Here is a 17,121-nt window from a genome sequence, read left to right as displayed (position 1 = left end):
CACTAATGAAGTAATTGGTTGGAATCTTCCCACTTACCAGCAGGCTATCAGCCTGCTGGTGCATTCTGGGACTCTTCAGGCAAAGAAAGGGCCCAGGGAGGGCTAGACTGTACAGTTACACAGACTTTCACTCGGCTACACATTATCATTGCAGCAGCTCTTCCTTGTTTGGGCTTGGTTATCTTTTCTCAATCGGCTTTCCATCCTAACATGTCATGGTTTAGGATCACAGATGGCTTCTAGTTTCAGCAGAGATGGAGGCTGTGTGTTTGTTTCTCATTCTTCCGGGTATTTGGGAGCGATTCCCAAGAACAGAAGGGTAAAACAACATACCTGGTCATCTCACTTCTGGAAAGTCCTCTGCTCCTGCATAATTGATGATTGCCTGTGTATCTGATTCATTCATTTTACAGAACTACATTCATTCAAAAAGGCAATTTTATATCACCGTTGAAAGTGGAAAGAAACTACAAAAACAAGGAACAAATAACATAGCATTATTAATGCTAGTCTGCTACTATGGCTTGCTGAAAGCTCTGGGCTTGGAGTCTATTCTCTCTTTGTTAAAGAGATAGGCTAGCAGGTATTAAAAAGATGTTATTGGGTGGCTCAGTCAGTTGACTGTCTGACTTCAGCTCAGGTCATGCTCTCGTGGTCCATGGGTTCAAGCCCCACGTCGGGCTCTGTGCTGACAGCTCAGAGCCTGGAGCCTGCTTTGGATTATGTGTCTCCCTCTCTCTCTCTCTCTCTGCCCCTCTTCTGCTCTCTCTCTCTCTCTCAGAAATAAATAAACATTAAAAAATTTTTTTTAAAAAGATGTTACTAATAGGAAGACATACTAACACCAAATGGAGACATTTCCCCTTTATTAACCAAAAAGATCAGAAGAACACACGAAAATGGGAATAACTGACCCCGTCTTCAATTCCAGGCTATTTTGCCCTGTATCCCTTATCACTTTTCCGCAGATCTTCCTATAGTTCGCTGGCTTCTCGTCATTGTTCTGGTTTTGGCTCCAATTTCTTCTCAGAGACGCCTGCCTGACCATTCCCACCAAAATGATGCGTAGTCACACTTCACTACCCTGCCTTATTTAATTCATCAGCATTTACTGCCATTTCCAGTGACTCTATTCGTTCCTTTGTTCATATCGCATCCTTTCCACACCCTGGCTGGAATGTAAGTTTCATGAGGGCGGAGACTTCATCTGCCCCACCCCACCAATACATCCATGCCTAAAGTAAAGATTGGCACATCGCAGATGTTCAATATGTATCTATGGATGAATAGACACGTGGATGAAAAAATAAGGAATTAGTTTGCTATTTGGTTTCATCTTTTGCACGATCCCAGCCCTCCAGCCGTCCTGCTTTCTCTCTGTTTCTCTCTTGTTTTCTCTCATCCTTCCCCTCTGTCATCAAATTTCAACCACTAGGCTCACTCCCATGCGATGAGAAGAAAAGGAATTCTTAACTGGTGGCTGAAATCAAGTTGAAATAAGCAGACAGCCCTCATACCACCTCTCAGCATCTCTCATGAGGGTCAGAATCTCACAAAGGCAGATGCTGGTCAATTAGGCAGAAATACTTTCATCTTAAAAAAGAGAGGGGGAAAAAAGGATTTAAACACCCAAAGGTATTTTTGGCTGACATAAGTGTAATTAATTTCTTCGCAAGACAAAATGGCCAGAAAATGGATGCCACTAAGAGTCAAGTTTTCACACTGCCAAACCCACGAATCAGTTCAGGGAAAACAGCAAACTGACATGTTTTCCTTTGTCCCCTCACAGTTTTTTATTTTACTTAAATGATAGTAACGATGCAAAGTAGAGGGAGTTTTACACAAAATTTTCAAGTTCTGGTTTATTTTATAAAGTGGGATGATCTAGCTACATTGGACCAGTATTCCCGGATGGAAATCGTCATGGAAGCCAAGTAGCGTCCACCCCTTTAAGCAGGGCACAGAATCTCAAGTTTGCCACAGTCCTCACCTGACAGGCATCGTGCATTTATGCTGCCCTTATAAGCACTGGAGTTTGTGAACCATCTTCAGAGCAAGTACTAAGGGCTAGGTCTTACTCCTCACCACATCCCCTGCCAGACTAAACTAAGTACCGGACACACAGCAGGTGCTCAATAAATAATTATAAGATAGCTGGATAAAATTCCTTGTGTTTTCTCACTTTGTCACCAATCTATTGACTTTCATGCATCTGTGCCATTATGTGCCTTTATGACTATTTTAAATTTCAAGATTCCCCTTAATCAATACAATATCGTGCTACACTTGTTTACAAATATCTTTTTCCAGGAACAAAATAATCATTAATCTTTTTTTTTTTAATGTTCATTCAATTTTTTTTTGGAAGCGAGAGAGAGAGTGAGAGCAGGGGAGGGGCAGGGAGAGAGGGGGACAGAGGGTCTGAGGCAGGCTCTGTGCCGACAGCAGAGAGCCCGCTGTGGGGTTGAACTCATGAACCGTGAGATCGTGACCTGAGCCGAAGTCAGACACTTAACCAACTGCATCACCCAGGCGCCCCTCGTCATTCTTTTAAAGAAATATTTAAACGATTACTCTGCGTTTCCATAAGCAGAGTGACAAACACTTTTGCTCTGTAACATGCCAGCCTTCTATGGTAGAAAGGACTTTATTTCCTGCCTGATACACAACCATAGGTACTTCTTTAAAAGGTGTCTGTGCTCACCCACAAACCAAATCACTAGATCATGCTGCAACTGGAGGTCAGAAGCTCTCTCAGGCAATGAAGACAGCTGGCTGAGGGACGGCCTTGCCACAGTGACTGCAGGTGGCTCCGAGATTCATGTGTATGCTCTCCATGCAGGCCAACTTCTCTCTGAATGAATGAATACAAGGTCAATACGGTAAGTAGGAATAATTGCAAGTGGTTATGGGCCTTTTTTGAACACTAGCTAGCAAGACAGTGAACCTCCGTCCTTCTTCGGTAGAAGGAAGTCCACCTGTTGGGATGGTGTGCAAATTTATTTAAGGTAATTTTGAAGAACGAGGGCTTGGCAAGCCTCCGGAAGTGTCAGAGTTTTCTCCTTAATTAAACACCTCCTCGGGGAGGTGAATTTGCTCACGGTTCTTCTGAAATCAGGGAGGCCCGTGTCTATTTTGCGATTGTAGTATATGCAATAAGGCATAACAATTAAACTAATGAGAGCAGTGAAGTCTGGCAAGTGATTGGCTTTGAAACACAAAGAAGAATCAGTTTGGAGTCATGCATAGAACAGCCTCCCTCACTCTTTTGCCTTTTTTGAGAAGGAGAAGAAAGGACGGGGTCATGGAGGCACCAGGAATGGCACGTAACCCAAAGCTCAGCTTATCTATGCCAAAAAAAAATGTTCTGAGTAATTCTTCCCCGTGTACTATTATTAGTTTTGATTTGTTCCATGACAGTAGAGATTAACTTCCCTGCCAAATTTTGTATGGTTAGTCGAAACCTGGGTTCACCCATGACAGCATGACATTTACATATATCTTAACAGAAAAAAATGTTGAAAAACACTCTGTTTTTACATAGGTAGTGGAGCCTCTGCTAGTTCCCTCTCTTTCTCTCTCTTTCCTTTTTCTTTTTTTTTTTACATTATCCATTATGTGGCTACGTCCCTTGTGTAAGATTTCACCCAGCAAATTCCTCCAAGAACTTAGTGCCAGGAAAATGGTCCCCTCCAGATAAACTCATACCGCTCTTTTGATCAGATCCTGAGGGGAACTCTAAAGTTCGTTTTCTTGGCCTTTTTACTCTATCTGTCAGGGAGCTCAGAGTTTCAAACTTGATCCCATCTTACAGTTGAATGTATTGAAATGAACACTAAATCAGGATCCAAAATCCCTGACTTCTAGGTCTAGTTGTCTCACAATCTATGTGCCTTGAACATTGTACTTAACCTATCTGAGACACAGTTTCTATATCTGACAAACGCTAGCCATAACATGTGCCGCCATAGTGTTCGGCAGACCCTCTTGGCAGCTCACTTACCCATCACCCTCCACTTTTTGCTCTTGATAGCAGAAGTCCTGTAATATTCAGGTTCCCGATGGCAGTGTGCTCAGGAAAGATGGGCCCAACCTTGGTGAATGAGTCATTGCCAGTCAATGCCAAATATACTGATCCCATCTTCCTTTCCCTGAGATTGCTTTACGGATGGGCTTGTGACCCAACCTTGCTGAATGAGTTATCATGAGAAGTCTGCTGGGAAGCCCGGGAAAAGATTTCCTCCATCAGAGATGAGTAAGGAGAAAATCAACCCCTTCCCCTGCCCCTGAGACTTTCTTCTTTTGGACAAAGTTTCGTGAGGATGTGAGAGCTGGAGCTGGGCAGCCGTCTTGAAACCATGAGGGGAAGCCAAAAGATTTGCAGGGAAGCCAACTCTGGAATCAAGGATCTCCTGAACGCTCTTGCCTGGAAACCTCTGGGCTTCTTGCCATATAGGGCAACTGATGTCCTAAATTTTTAAGCCATTGATAATTCAATATTCTACTTCTTGCTGTCAAAAGTATCTTAACTGTGAGTTACTTTGAATAATGTACATTAAAATACTTGGAAAACTATCTACGTTGTGATCCTTATTATGTTCATTCTCAGTACATCCATTTATTCCTTTGCCCAAAACCTTCTTGACTCACTCCTAACTTTTTATCTCTGTTTTTCATACACTGTTTCAAGTGATTTTATGGAAAATCAGCTCTCGTAGCTATTATCGGTGTGGTTGTTGCTGTTATATAGTATAGCTTTAGTACTATACTATATTTATATATTTATTTATTTATTATATTTATTTATTATTATTTATTTATTTATAATATTGTTATTTATTATATTTATAATATATTTATATATAATTTATTTATAGTATAGCTTTAGTACTATACTATATTTAGTATAGTATAGCACAGTATTTACTATGAGCTTAGACTTATGCTTTCTGAATACTCTCTTATTTAATCAACACACGAACTCTGTGATGGAGACATTACATGATCTCTATTTATAGGTGAGTAAATTGAAGCTCAGGTTGGTGAGGGAACTAGCAAACAGCAAAGCTGAAACATGAGCACCAGTCTGAATGACCTTAGAGACCGTACCCTCAACTAAATTCTCAGATCTCACTCCTTTGGGACATGTAAATGACCAATCAGTCGATCAATCTATCAACAGGGAACCTATATATCAGGCACCAAGCCTTCTTCGGACACCAAACCTAAGTCTGATTTGTCCAAGGATCTTAAGAAGGCTCGCTTTGTACCTTCGCCAGGTCAAACATCAGAAATTCTTACCACTGTGCTTCCACCATTAAAATGTGGCTGCTGACTGAGAAAGTCAGGTAGCATCCACAAGACAGGAGGGAAGAAATCCAGACTTTTTCGACAGGAGAAAGAAAAAAAAAAAAAAAAGGAAAATCAAGGTTACCATTTTCTCACACGCCCCAAATGCTACAATACAAATCTCAGAAGCGGTTAAGATCAGCTGACAGTGAATGCAATTCCCAAATGAAACGTCCCGTGCCGACATCACGACAATTGTTCACTTGCATAGCCGATGAACCCGCCGGTGGAAAGAGTTGTCGAGAAGGTATTGCTTAGCTGAAATACCTACTCACTTGGCAAGAACCCTTATCAGAAACAGGATGGCATGGGCATGTTCAAGAAGGTGCTGATAGGGAAGTTTTCCATCAGGTGCATCCGAATGAGAAATCCCCCCTCCAAAGAAATGCTTACTTCTCAGCATGTCAGACTCCATTCCAACAGATGAAAAGGCAAAAGCAGCCATATCGAGTGAGTCTGAAATCGTCCACCGCACCAAGATCCCATTCTCCTCTTGAAGGGTGCTGTCCTTTGGTTTGCTATCAACCATCCTCAAGAAGAACCACCAGCCGTGAAGAAATCAGAGAACAGAGGCTGGGAGAGTTGAGATTCAGAAGCCCTAAGCAGAAGTGATGGGTGACATCTAGTCTCCCGTGTCTAAAACAAATGTCAGGGCATGGGCTCAGGAAGTGGATTCAGTCCCAAAGGCATGGTCAAGTGCCAAGAGGGCCTAAAAGCAAAAAAAAAAAAAAAAAAAAAAAAAAAAGGAGACGAGTAGCTCCTTGAAATGGAGCTGAGGAATATGCATGTGGTCAGTAGCTTGTGTGGACAATATAGCAAAGTCTTCTGAGACTGCATGGGAGAAAAGTTGGTAGCTGAGTTGGGAGAAGTTTCTGGTAGCTTCCCTTGTCCCAGGCCACAGTGCTGGGGTGCTCTCCTAGAATGATTTGGTAAATCCAAGATGGGAAAGAACCTTGCATCGGTAACTGGGGAGCTTGTAGGGAAACTACCTTAAATGAGTCCCAAAATAGACCTTTCCATCTGCTTCTTACCACCAGGAGTCTGTTTGTTCGGCCACCATCATCTCGCGAGAGGGCCCTTATTGCTTTGGGGTGACAAGAGCCTGCCTCGTTCCCCCCCTCCTCCACCGAGCCCTTCGCACAAAGCCCACTAAAAGCCTGCCCATTCTTGCTCCACGCCAGAACTGGAAAGGAATGCTTTGGCCCAACCACGTGTGGCCCAGTTTGGCCATTTGATGCCCTGGCTGTGAGCATGTATGAAACATCATAGAACACCGTGGGGTGCCAGGACCAAGTGTGTTCAAAGCCGCTCCTGTTATCCCCTGTTTAGGTCAAGCAAAGGAGCTTTTGTGAGTGATTCACGGAGTGCCTATACTCAAAGGTATTACACAATCTCATTACCATTAATTTTTGCATATTTAACTACAGTTTTTAATTAGATGGTATTTTATTATTCATGCACATAATTTGAGTCCAAGTCGGGCTCCTCTCTTGGAGGAAAGAAGGGGGGGGAAGGTGGGGGGGGGTGGAATCCTGAATTGAAAGTTGGCATTGGCAATTGCTTCTTGACTAGCGAACGAGTGTGGCAGAATGTAAGTCTATAATGGTTCTCTTTTAATTTTGCTAATAGCTATCATGTTATGTACCTTTATAAATTTGTTAAATCCAGAGTGCTGGGAGTTGTCTCTGTATGCGGTAACTGTAAATAGTTTGCTCTGTTTGGTTTGCACATACAAACTGTTTGCTCAGGCTCCTTGATGTATTATTAAAAAGGGTAATGGGCCCCTGGGAAACCATCTAGTTATATGCCTTCATTTGCAGAATAAACCATGCGTTGTTTTCATCTTTACTCATGATTGTTAATGGCACTGATGATGAGATGGGTAGATTTTTTTTTTTCTCCACTGCCTTTATCAGCACTGTTTTATTATGCAGGCAGAATGGCCAGGCTGCTGATTTTGTCTAAGGTTTTCAATTAGTCATTTGACTGAACACATCTGTGCTGGCATGAACCCAGAGCCGGACCGCAGCGAATACCGGTTTCCACCTGCTGAACCATGGCCATAAACTCGGATGGGAATAAACCTAAATTGGCCTTTTAGACATGGTTGAAAAGTTGTAATGTTGCAGTGTTTTATAGCAGGGTCAGGAAGGTGTGAACTTCTCCCCCGTAAGGCCCAAGAACCTGCCACCGTAAGCCACCTCGCCGAAATGGCTCCCTTCTAGGTTGGTTATTAATATCTGTTTGCCGTTCTGCAGCCCCGATGACTTAATCGGCTGACATTAAGTAGATAAGATTATATTTGTACTGCAGCTGGGAATGGTCGAGGTTTAATTGTGTTGGTAAACAGAGCACAGTGACTGCTCTGGAATCTCTACAGATGCCTGGGAATTATTCCGCCTCGGTTTGGAACGTGACTCTTATATCTTCCACTGAAATGAAAATCGCTTCATGGCCGAGCAGAGGCCTCAGTGCCAGACCTGGAGGTGCCGGATTACTTGAATCCTCCAAAGAACCTGTCATTTATCATGGAGGATGAAGCCCGGGCACGTTTTGGCGAAATAGAAGCAACCTCCTCGCCGCTAAGCGCCCGTGTGTTTTCAGAGAGAAATTGCTAATTGCTAAATAAATAGGACTCTCCTCTGTCGGTCTTCGGGAGCCCCCAAGGGTCAGTAGGCGAGGCTGCAGAAAGCAGCAGCCAGTTCACTGAGAAAAAGCTCACACTTGGACATCGGAGTTCCGGGAGGGACGTGTGCGGAAGCAGCAACGTTTCTGTTGGACCCAACAGACGCACTGGGGACCGGAATGAAAACACTCCCCTCGCTGTGGGAAAATCCTGAACAACGTTTCAGACTCTCAGGATGACAAAAGACGTTGGCACTGCATCCCGAATGGAAGTCCTTGCCATGCCACCGTCTCTGCCCCTGAGGGATGAGGCTTCCGTTAGTTTCGCCGTGGCCAAGTCAATGTATGGACGCCATATTTACCCCTGATGAGCACCCGTGCCTCCGTGCCCCATCCTTGAAACCTGGTTTCTTCGTTGCCCTTTCCCCTCCATCGGGGGGCTACAACTAGTCTTTTCACTAACCACTCTCCTGGCTGCAAGTTGAGTTGATCTAGTTTTCCAGCGAATAAGGATCAGATCTTCGACGTGGTTCATACCAGCCAGGTTGATTTCTCTGGACCTTGTTATCGTTGTTGTTGTTGCTGTTGTTGCTTTTTACCTTTCCAATAAATATCCGAGACACGCTCAAGCCATAGTTAACCATCATCATCATCATCAGTCTCATCCCATTTCACATTTACCGGGGCTAGATAGCAACCCCACGCAGCAAACGCTGCGTGTTACAGCATTCCAGGAGAACACACACCGTTCTAGAAGACTGGCCTGAATTAGTGCCTTCCATCTTTGTAACAACCCTATGGGCAAGGTGCTATTAACATCACTCTCATTTCATAGATGAGGCAGCTAAACATGCACGACGAAACAAAGCCCTTGTGATTGCCCAACATCACACCGTGAGTAAAAGGAAGGAGCCAAGATTTCGTGGCAGGCAGTCTGGGTCCAATCCTATGTTTCTAACCATTGGACTCTTTGACATCGGGAAGGGTTTCTCAAGCCATGGGTTTGAAGCAGCAAGCCGAAATCTTTCTGGAAGGGCTCCATGCGTCACGACCTTCTTCTTTTCACTCACCTCTCTTACTGGTAGGCATTTAGGTTGTTCCCAGTTTGTCCGATGCTACAATCACATGCTTTTGCCCCTCTCCCTGGGCACACCTGGGCGTGTTTAGAAGTGGGCTTGCACAGTCCCTGGACACACCTACCGAAATTTGACTGGATGTTGCCAAATTGCCCTCCAAGGTGGCTCAGCCGCCTTCCATGCCTATGGGCTGTGGATGGGAGTAGCGAAATCCCCACGTCCTCGCGGGCATGTTGACATTATCAAACTGTGAGAGTTTTGCCAATTCAGATGCACTTTTTGAAGCTGAGATTTGCAGCTATTTGGGAAACGAAATGTTTGGACCTGCCATTTGTGAGGTAAAGCCTTCTGTCTCTCAGGCCCACGCTCTCACCCCCACCTTGGCACTCAAGAAAAGGAAGTTGCTCTAAGTTCCTTAAAGCACAAGCCAAAACATAAGATCTTTTCTCTTCTGGTTGTGTAGATCCAGTATCAGAATAACGATAGGAATAACGTGTTCTAAGTCAGCATTTTTCAGCCTCAAAACGGCAGCAATGGCACGCTGGGTTGGGAAATCTTGTCCTCGTTAATTGTGTCAGCTCTGGGGTTACGACTGCCCGGGTTCAACCTCTGGCTCACCACTTCCTAGCTGCAAGACCTTCCTATGTCTCAGTTTCCCCATCTGTAAAATGGAAATGCTCATAATCCTAGCCTCATAAAGTGGTTGCAAAGACTAACATGTTACAGAAAGCATGCATACAGCTTGCAAAACTGCCTGGCCCTTAGTAAGTGCCGTTCTGTTCTTTATAAACCGTACAGCTGGACCTAATAGGCTAGGGAACAGAGAATGTGTTCTTATCTCTTGTTTTAGACTTTTCTTTTTTAGAGCACCCTTTTAGAGGTTGTAGAATATGAAACTATAGGAAGCATTGTGGCTCTTGAGGTCAGCTCTTTCCAACAGTCACGAGCAACTTGCTGGCAAGGGCGTGCCCTTCTTCCCATTTCCGGAAACCAACCCAGTGCTTAGCACCTAGTGGGTACTCAGTAAATAATAGCTAGGTGGATGGACAGGCAAACAGACATTGCCACGGCTCCTTGGTCTCAGCAGGCAAATTTGTACTCGCTCAACATGCGGATGCCCAGGGCCCATGTTCAGCTCACTGGACCAGAATCCCTTGGGTAAAACCCCGAAGTCTGCATTTTGAATAGCTTCCCCCCGTTAGTTTTGGCATAAAGCATTGGCTGTGAGACTATAGATAATCCGGGGAAAACGTTCTGTCCTAGAGAGAACTTATTTCCAGCACCTGGCCTGGTTTCTTACATATAGTTGGTATTCAGTAAATATTGTTGATCGAATGAATGAACCACCTCAGGTGGTACGTACATAGGATTTCCACGCTTACATGGCCCTAAGATGTGGAAGCTTTTCAGATCCTTCCAGCCACAGTCCTGCGGTGTGGATCTCAGAACCCATATCCCGATGCCATGCGGGGCTCACAAGACGAAGAGGCCGAGGTCCCTGTGACAATCTTCTCGTACTGCTCCTTAGCCAGCCTCAAGTCATTTGCTGTCACCCGACGCTCCGAAATGCCTTCCTGCAAATACCTGGGGCCTCCAAATGTCACAGATATCATGAAGCATGCCGGAGGGCAAATCGTTTGGAGCCCAAGTTCAAGCTCACCTCAGCAGCTGCCCCAACGCCCAACCTAGCTCACCAGGCATCTTAGATTATACAATGGCCCGCCTGGACCTCACAGTGTGGTGGCCCTTCTTTCCTTGCCAAGGCCCTCCGTCTGACCATCACTTCTCCCTAGGCTGAAGGACCCCTGCTCCCCGGCTTGACTTCCATCCCTGGTATAAGCCCTGCTCTCCCGTCTCTCCTGCCCAGCCCACACCTGGCACTGCCAGCTGCTCCCAGCCCCTGCCTTATCTGGGGGCATCTGAATTCCCAAGAACCAGGTCCTGGTGTAGCTCATTCCAATAACAGAACTACAGGGTGGAGGTAAGGTTGGCCAGGCTGTATTCACTTTTTTTTTGAAAGCACAGTTTTGGTTACCAAGCATTGTTTCCACTGTTGGAAAAAGCAACCATCTCTTGAAGCTGCCTTTAAAATATTGAGGGGTTCTGGGGCACCTAGGGGCCTCAATGGGTTAGGCGTCCAACTCTTGATTTGGGCTCAGGTCATGATCTCATGGCTCGTGGGTTCGAGGCCCACGTCAGGCTCTGTGCTGACAGCGAGGAACCTGCTGGGGATTCTCTCTCCCTCTCTCTCGGCCCCTCCCCTGCTCTCTCTCTATCTCTCTCAAAATAAATAAATAAACTAAAAAAATTTTTAATAAAAATAAAGAAATCAAATATTGAGGGTTTCTGGGCGGTGTGCGGATGAATCTCATACAGATGTTTCGAGTGATGGCTGGTGTTGATGGAGCCCTTTCTCGTACCGGGCAGAGAGGGGGCCACCGTAAGCATTTTAGTTCCCCTGGATCTTCACAACGCCGCAGGGTCGGTCCCCATACCGTGTCTATTTTACAGACGAGGAAACTAAGGCAAGAGAATGACGCGGTAATTGCTCAGGGCTGGAGAGCGGAGAGGCGGCGGGGCTGGATTCGAACCCAGGACATCCGGCTGCACGCTCCACGGGTGTCGGTGGAAGGCGCTGGGGGCCGGCATCTCGCAGGCCCTTCATTCCCTTCTTTACACGGGAAACGTGCCCAGGGAGGCAGAGACCCACACAGGGCCGGCCTTGTCGGGAAAGGGAGGCCGGACCGGTCGGACTGGCCGGGGTTGAGAACAGCCCCGGCCGGTCCGCCAAGCAGAGGGCGCGACAGGGAGGTCACTTCAGGCCTCCAGCAGCCCCCGCTCCCCGGAAGGGCCTCCAACCCTGAGCTGCTCACCTCCTCCCCAGCCAGGCCCCAAATTGGCTGCCTGCGCCTGGGCCCGGCCAGCCTTCTTTCTCCCCGAGAGGTAGCTGCAGTGGACGGCCCAGCACATAAAAGCAGAGGGCCCGACAAAGGGAAAATGAAATTTCCCTTGAGCTATTTGCCCTGGCTGACTAACCCGAACCTTCCTTCTCAGGATGATGAAGAGCTCTGATGTTCTGATGTTGGAAGCATCAAAGGCTGATCCCCTCAGCTGAGCAATGACACATAGTTGCCTGGCAGCGAGGGCCCCGGGAGCTCCCGCCCGCACCGCTTCCGGCCCAGACCTCCCCGAACGCACCCGCGTTATTAGCTTCCGACATGCCATTAGCCAGATGTCTAGGCTACCCTGCCACCTGCACCTGTCCCTCCTCCCCCTCCTCTGTCCGTGGTGCCACCCTCTGACCCCTACCCCTCTAACGGGGACCCGGGCTCTGGCCTTTGCCTAACCGCCCTCCACACCCGCTGCAAAGTTCAAAGCCTGGGAAGGAAGCCTGGAGAAATACAGATCAGCTTCTGGAAGGCTGGAAAACATGGTTACTCGAGAAGATTTCCCTCAACGGTTTCATCTTTTTTGTTTTGTTTTGTTTTGTTTCCTGGTGGCCAAAAGCGAGATCCATGCTCGCGGTTGTCATTTCAACAATTCAGAAACGTCTCAAGAAGAAAGTCGGATGGCTGCGGGGCCTACCGTGGAGAGTCCCACGGTCGCATTCTGCCGGACAGTTGTCTGCTTAAATATCCAGGCAGCTGAACGCAAGCACTTGGCCTAATTTGTACCCCTCTCGTCATGTGGCCCCGGTGACCTGCCCTCCCCTGTCCCCGGGATCATAGCCACCTTTCCCTCTTACAGACTTCTTACAGCATCTCCCTGAATTAACCATAAATCCTGAACCTCTTCCAATACTTCCCTTAAAACACAGGAGCGCCACGCTGTGTCGCTCAGACAGGGCTGAGCTGGCTTCAAACTCTGCCTTTAAGCTAAATGGAACCTAAAAAAGATGGCCGCGGACCAACTTCAGACAGCCGTAAGCAGCTTAGCGAGACAAGAGCCTCTCCCCGTGACTTGCGTCAAGCAAAAGCGTGACCCCCCCCCTCCCCCGCTTTGTTTTCAGAAATTAATAAAGCTTTTCCAACACGCTGTTCTCTGTCACTAATAGTGAACAGTCAAATCACGGCTTTTATTCCCAGCCCACCACGTCAAGTAAATAGAAGCTTACAGGGTAGACCGGGGAACGATAAGCAATTCCCAGTGCAGCGAATTCTTAATATATAAATTCATCCGGCAGCAGTTTAGTATCAACTGGCAAAACCAGGAACAATGGGAAGCAGTCAGGCCTGGCTTTGACGAGGTCACCCATCAAGGTTATCTGTATTCAATTACTGGTATCTACAAACTTGCATAGCTGTCAGCTGGTCAGAGCCCAAATGAAAACTCACCATGCACTCAGAAAGCAAATATAGTTTCCGAGGAGAGCCTCAAATTAGCTCCGTGAATGACTTGGCTTCAAACGCACAGAAGCCACATCAGCCTTTGGGGACGTCTCTGCCTGCAGCGCCTCAACGTCTAAATTTGGTCACCATCTTATAAATCTCTGTTCCCGAAGTAGGAAGGGACTGGGATTGCTCCTTAACCCTTGGCGACGATAAATTATCTCACTTAACAATAGATAAACTTCAGACACTTTTCCTGTACCGAGGATCTATTGTGAGGTCACCGCTAATCTCCAGCATCTACTCTCCCTGGCGGCCCCACTAAAGACCTGTCGGTGGTGAGGAGACACAATTATTTGTTTTCTACCTCCTCCTCCGGAACCATATATCATGTGTGGAAACAAAGCTCTCCAACAACAGATATGTATCTGTTTCCTTTATCTGAGTTCCTCTTCCCAACAGGGGCAACAGTAGGGGGACGTGTTTTTGGTTGTGATGCATCCATAGACTGAAAAGGAGGAATATTTCCCTCCCGGTCCCGGCTGGACGCGGGGTGAAGGTTCTCTGGGAGGACACGGGGCGGGTCCACTGGAAGGCAGGGCTTTCGGTCCGCTGCTGTGTCCCATCATGGCTTGGATCCTCCATCCTTCCTGGCAGGTGGTTTTCAAAGCCAGCTCCCAACATGGAGATTTACCGACCCGGCATGTTAGGGTTTACCGATGCCGAGGTAATTTCTAGAACAGATTGGGGAAACCATGAGTTGTGGACTTGTTAAGAACTAGATGTCTTTGGTTTTCTCCTTCAGCCAGAAGCATGTGAGGTGTGTTACTGTCTCCCTATTCATTCCATGCTTTGTCCAATACCCGCCATGTTCCTTATGTAGATGAGCCCCCCTTCTGGTCCCCTCGTGAGGCTGGTGTACCAGCCTTGGGCTCACATAGTCCATTTGAGCTACGAAATTCAGGGCTTACACATCATAAATGGAATCTGTTTAGATTAATTAGACCAGGCTTCAGGGCAACATAAAAATATGATTCCCTTCACAAGAAGCTACGCAATGTGGGCTCATAGAGGGAAGCGAGCCAGAGTGTGCCACGTCAGTCGTGACTTTTTGGTCGGGCCAGGACATGCTCCCACCTCCAACCTGGACCCCTGGGCCCACTTAGACAGAGCCCCATATGTACAGCTGTGCAAGTTGTGTACCGCACGTGAGCTCATATCTAAGAGGATGCCATTCACATATCCTCTGTAGAGTTCTACCGTTGTTATGACAATTTCCTGGCAGATGAAAATAATGCGGTTTGTCCAAACAAAATCAGGACAAGTTTTTGACAGATGGAAGTGAAGTATCTCGAGAAAAGGAGTCTTTCCTTAATTGGCACAAAGGCACCATGTGGGCTAACGGCAGTCCTGCATCAAGGGACTCACTTCTTATCCCTGAAGCCCACGTGGCCGCTTATTTCGTGGCTCCCTTCTACATGTCGGGGAGGAAGTTTCTTATAATAAGATAATCTGTCCGTGGGTCCATCTCCCTCTCCCCATTGGGATGTCCTGTCAATCTCTGTATCCTCGGCTCACAGCCTGGCTCATGAAGGTGCCTAACACTTGTCTGTTGAAAGCACAAGCAAATGAACGAATGAAGCGCCATATCCTTCAACCCACACTCCAGTGTGGACCACATCATAGCGTAAAAATGAAGGTGTTGTTGAACTGAGCTTGTTCCACCTATGGTTGGAAACCTCTCTATTTGCCAAATAGAACAGGAGGGTATAAAAATGTGGGAGCATTTTTACTTTTCCCTTACGATCTGATGCTAAGAACATCGATCCAAAGGACGACATGTTTCACTCCGTTTTCAGGGGATGGGGGCGGGTGGAAGGAGACAGCCACAATCAGGATGACATGGACACCTCTCACTGGGATGGTGGTGGCAGACTGGGGGAGAACATGCCTTTCCTATGGCCGTCCTGCGATATCGGCACACATTTCCTTAAAGTACGGGTAGTGCGTTAGGGGAGTAGACATGACATACTTTGTAAGTGGTAAACCCAGTGACTCTGCTAAAACTCCACGCTGAGGAATTTTTTTAATGTTTATTTAGTTGAGAGAGAGAGAGAGAGAGGAGAGAAAGAAAGAGCGTGTGAGTGGGTGAGGGACAGAGAGAGAGGGACAGAGGATCCCAAGAGGGCTCCTTGGTGACAGCAGAAAGCCTGATGAGGGGCTCAAAACCACGAACCATGAGATCATGACCTGAGCCAAAGTCCGACACTTAACCAACTGAGCCACCAAGGCGCCCCTCTACACTGAAGATCTTAACACCACCTCTCCTCAGATAGTTGGCATTGAATTCCTAACACCAACCCCTGCTTGTCCCAAGTCCTGCAACCACCAGACACTCCCTTTCACTTTGGATGCCCCTGGGAAACACTTGGGGGCACTCCGCTGCATTTCTCGTGGGGTCAGGAATATGTGTGGTCATGGCCATGGAGCCTGCCATGGAAATACGATGATTGGATAATGTTAAAACATAATTACTGTTTTATTTGGGCTGGTATATTATGGCTATTGGTGGATCACTGTTAAAACTAATTCAGAAGAAATCCGAACACTGTAAAGAAGAAAATTACCTGCAATTTCACCTTGCCTTACCGAAGATTGACACATGGACGAGTTGGTCGATGTCCCTTCACACTGTTTCTGTGAAATTTGTCTGTAGATGCCTCTCTTCCTTTATGCATTGCCCACTACCCATTACCCATTACCCATTAATATACAAAAAAAAGGGGGGGGAATAAAAAAAAGGGGATACCAAAAAAACTGGGGGGGAACCATACTGTATACTGTTTTTGTAATTTGCTTTTTAAATTCAGTAATATAGGGCGCCTAGGTGGCTCAGTCGGCTGAGCATCTGACTTTGGCTCAGGTCATCATCTCGCAGTTTGCGGGTTCAAGCCCCGCACTGGGCTCTCTGTTCTCAGTGCCGAACCCGCTTCGGGACCGCTCCCTCCCTCTCTACCTGCCCCTACCCGGCTGGTGCGTACTCTCTCAACCTCTCTCAAAAATAAAATAAACACTTAAAAAAGTAATAAAATAAGTGTAATCGTATACTGTACACAAGTTTCTTTCAATAAATATATTTTCTACCCTTATCTTTTAAAATTCCTGAATATGTTTTAGGTATGTGGATGAACAGTAATGCAGTTGACCAACCTTGATGGATGGCCACTGAAGTTATTGACTAGACTGAATGTTCATTCCCTCTGCTCCAATTCACATGTTCCAATTTTACCCCACGTGATGGCGTTGGGATCACCTTTGAGAGGTGATTAGGTCATGAGGGTGGGGCGCCCGTGGACGAGATTAGTGCCCTTATAAAAGTGACCCCAAGGGCCTCAATTGTCCCTGCCACCCTACGAGGACATGGTGAAAAGATGGCCATCTATGTATCACGAAGTGGACCCTCACCAGTCACTGAACCTGCCCACACCTTGATCTCAGACTTTTCAGCACCCAGGGTTTTGAAGATAAATGTTTGTGGTTGAGGCTGCCCGGTGTATGGTATGCAATGGTATTTTTGTTATAGCAGCTTGAACAGACTAAGGCAGGTTTTTTCTTTTTTTGCTTTTTTTTTAAATTAAAAAAATTTTTTTAATGTTTATTTATCTTTGAGAGAGAGAGAGAGAGAAAGAGAGAGAGAGACAGACCGTGAGCAGGGGAGGGGCAGAGAGAGAGGGAGACACAGA

At 46.5% G+C, this 17,121-nt stretch overlaps 1 long non-coding RNA gene across 1 annotated transcript in view; it reads right to left on the bottom strand.

Annotated features, from left to right (window-relative positions):
- Window positions 1-2,433: 2,433 nt before the first annotated feature.
- The window catches only part of LOC125915924 (uncharacterized), a 135,547-nt gene continuing 120,859 nt past the window's right edge, over window positions 2,434-17,121 (bottom strand). The window contains exon 3 of the long non-coding RNA XR_007455797.1: window positions 2,434-2,854. This is a non-coding gene — a long non-coding RNA (uncharacterized LOC125915924). The remainder of the gene's footprint in view (window positions 2,855-17,121) is intronic.

The sequence above is a fragment of the Panthera uncia genome (assembly GCF_023721935.1).
Source record: "Panthera uncia isolate 11264 chromosome E2 unlocalized genomic scaffold, Puncia_PCG_1.0 HiC_scaffold_19, whole genome shotgun sequence".
NCBI lineage: Eukaryota > Metazoa > Chordata > Mammalia > Carnivora > Felidae > Panthera > Panthera uncia.
Note: the sequence above shows the minus strand (reverse complement) of the source record. Positions and strands in the feature narration are given on the sequence as shown.